The following is a 3,623-nucleotide window of genomic DNA, read 5'->3' as shown; positions in this document are numbered from 1 at the left end:
GAAGCTTGATATTTTCTAATGATGATAGAATTCATAAAGATGATATTCATAAGACTATGAATCTTACACAGATCTCTGTCAACACTTATAAAATACTCTGAAAAAGAAGTCATTATTAAAATCACTGACAGAGTCACTGACAAGTTCACTGATAGTAGAATCATGTATCAATCTATTTTATCAGTCTGACTGATATTAAAAAGACTCTAGAAAAGTTATTGTGTATTATAATAACAGATTCTTGTACAAAACTCTCTTAATAATATCATGAATATCTAGATATCTTCTGATAAGATAATATTATGAATATATCTCTCTTACAAAGTGCTGAAATGAATCACAGTATCAAGTTAGAGAAAAAGAATGATAAGAACTCTGAATCATTATAAGACTCTCTTTATAATACATTATGAGATAAACTTCTTCTTCTTTAAAAGACACTTAATAATCTATTGAATAAAGAATTCATATGCATTAGTAACTCTTCTGCTGCAGCTTCTATTCTCTTTGTAAAGAAATCAGATGAAGAACTTCAATTCTGTATGAATTATCAAGAATTGAATAGATTAATAAAGAAAGACTGTTATTCTTTATCTCTTATAAATGAAACTCTAGCTTGTATTGAACATGCTCAATGATTTACAAAGTTAGATATTATCATCATATTTCATAAGATTCACATCACTGAAGAAGATGAGTGACTTGTAGTATTTTAAATACAATATAATCTCTTTGAATGAGTAGTTACACTCTTTGAACTGATCAATGCTCTCAGTATATTTCAGAAGTATATTAACTGAGCACTCTGAGACTTTCTTGATAAATTTACATCTACTTATCTAGATAATATTCTCATCTTCACTAATGAATTCAGAAAGAAATATCAAGAGTATATGTAAAGAGTATTACAATAACTATAAGAAGTGAAACTATCAATTGATATTGATAAGTGTGATTTCAAAGTTAAGAGTATTAAATACTTAGATTTCATCATAGAAGCTGATAAGAGAATCTGAATGAATTCTGAGAAGATCTCTGCTATTCTTGAATGAGAGACTCTGTGCACTGTGAAAGATATATAAAACTTTATCAGATTTGCTAACTTCTATCAGTGATTTATATGAAACTTCTCAGATATTATGAGATTATTTACAGAACTCACTAAGAAAGACTCAGTATTTCAATGATCAGCAGATGCTGAAGCTGTATTTACACAGATAAAGAAGATGTTCATTAATATCTCTCTACTGATAACATTTAATTCTGATTATAAGATAGTTATTGAAGCTGATTTCTCTGACTATATGATAGAAGAAGTGATATTATAATATAATAATAAAGATGTTCTACAATTATATGTCTTCATATCTAAGAAACTGAGTCTCACTGAATGCAATTATAAGATCTATGATAAGAAACTTCTCACAATTATACACTGTTTAGAAGAATGAGACTCTGAACTCTGAAGTATCTCTGAATTTGAGATAGTCATAGATTATAAGAATCTTAAATACTTCACAACTATCTGTAAACTCACTGAATAACAGATATAACAATCTGAGTTCTTAAGCTGCTTTCATTTTACAATACACTATCATTCTGACAGTCAGAACTTGATGACAGATGTTCTCTTATAATGAGAGTAAGACATACTATCTGATATAACAGATACTCACTGAATGAACTGAGAGCACTGACTCTTAAATCTGAAGATACTAGTTGATCAAGATGAAATAGCTCACAGTACTATATATACTTCTTCAATTAAAACTATTACTGATATCTCAACTTCTTCTGAATCTATATTAGATAAGCTATAATATACAGCAGCTTAAACTGATGAACTTCTTCAAGTACTCACTGAAGCAGTATAATAAGAAGCACTCTGATTTTCTTCAGAATTATGTGTAAGAATCAACATCTCAGAATGTTCAATTAATAATAATAACACTCTATAATTTCATGAATAACGCTGAGTCTCTCACTTCAAATTCTTATACACTCAGATAATGCAAGAGATACATAATTTATATATAACTGATTATTCAGACTATGAACAACTGTATAGAATGATCTTCTGAGAGTTCTATTAATCTAAGATATTAAACAGTATCAGATGCTTCATCTGAAACTGCAATCACTGTTCTTTCATTATCTTATGAAAGAATTATAGAAAAGATCTACTGAAATTACTTAATATTTCTGATATTATTATTATTATTATTCTTTCATTATACTCATATGCAAGCGGAGCTTATAATGAGTCCTTGCGTGATGTTAAATACAGGCCAAGTGTTGATTATACAGGAGGAAATACAGGTGTTGAGACCATGTCAAGATAACAAGAACATAGAAAATACAAAGAAGTGACAATTAGATACATGTGATAATAAACTTCCCAGCCCAGGAACATAGAGTGATTTATTGAAGTGATTTGTACACCTCTGTATTTATTAGAAACCTGAGGTGCTTAAGTTCCGGATTTAATGTATCCTCTGCGGGTTTCGAACCCACACGCCTTGGTTTCCCACGCCAAGGCGCTACCAGGTGGCCGCATTAACTATTCAGCCACCGGGGCTAATATTTCTGATAGAATCTGATAAGATGTAGCAATTGACTTCACTATTAATCTATCTAAGAGTAAGAGTTATAGAAACATTCTGATCATCATTGATTAACTAAGTAAAGATATAATATTGAAATCTTATAATAAGATAAATACTGAATAAGTTGCTAAAGCCTTCTTACAGAGTTCATTCTATTAAATGCATGAATTACTGAGATTAATAGTATCAGATGAAAACTGCTAATTTATAAGCACTCTCTGAACAAGAATCTGTCAAGTTCTCAAGATTATATATCATCTGTCAACTGTCTATCATCTCAAGATCAATGATGTATTAGAATAAATAATTCAGACTGTAAAGAACTATCTCTGTAAGTTCTGTAATTACTTATAAGATAATTAACATGATCTGCTTCTACACACAGAGATTGCTATCAATGAATAAGATGCTATTTCAACAGATGTAAGCTCATTCTTTCTTACATATAATTATCACATAAAGATGTTAAATCTTCTAAAAATTACACAGTTCACACTGAACTTCTGCAGTCTGATTCAGATTACTGATAATATAGTAACAAAGCTCTAAAATATCTGTGATTGAGCAGAGATCTTCATGATAACTGTAAAACAAGATTAAGAGAATTAAATTAATATTTATCAAGATCTCACTGAACAATATAAGATAGAAGATCTGATATAATTGAATCTTAAGAATATATAAATCACATGTTCATCTTATACACTAGATTACTATCACATCAGATATAAAGTGATAGAAGTTCTAGATAGTCACAATTACTGTCTTAACACATTATCAGAAATTTATAATGTATTTCATATAAACTTGCTTCACTGTACTGTCACTGATCTGTTCTCTTCTCAACTGACTTCTGACTGACAGTTATCAGACATCATAGAAGAAGATAATGAGCTTGAGTGAGAGATTGAGAATATTCTTAATAAGAGATCTCACAGCTGCAGTCAGTAATATCTTGTGAAATGAGTCAGCTATAATTAATCAATCTGCACTCTGAGTTCTGCATTATCTGAAACA

This window comes from Blastomyces dermatitidis (genome assembly GCF_000003525.1).
Source record: "Blastomyces dermatitidis ER-3 genomic scaffold supercont1.1, whole genome shotgun sequence".
NCBI classification, from domain to species: domain Eukaryota; kingdom Fungi; phylum Ascomycota; class Eurotiomycetes; order Onygenales; family Ajellomycetaceae; genus Blastomyces; species Blastomyces dermatitidis.
Note: the sequence above shows the minus strand (reverse complement) of the source record.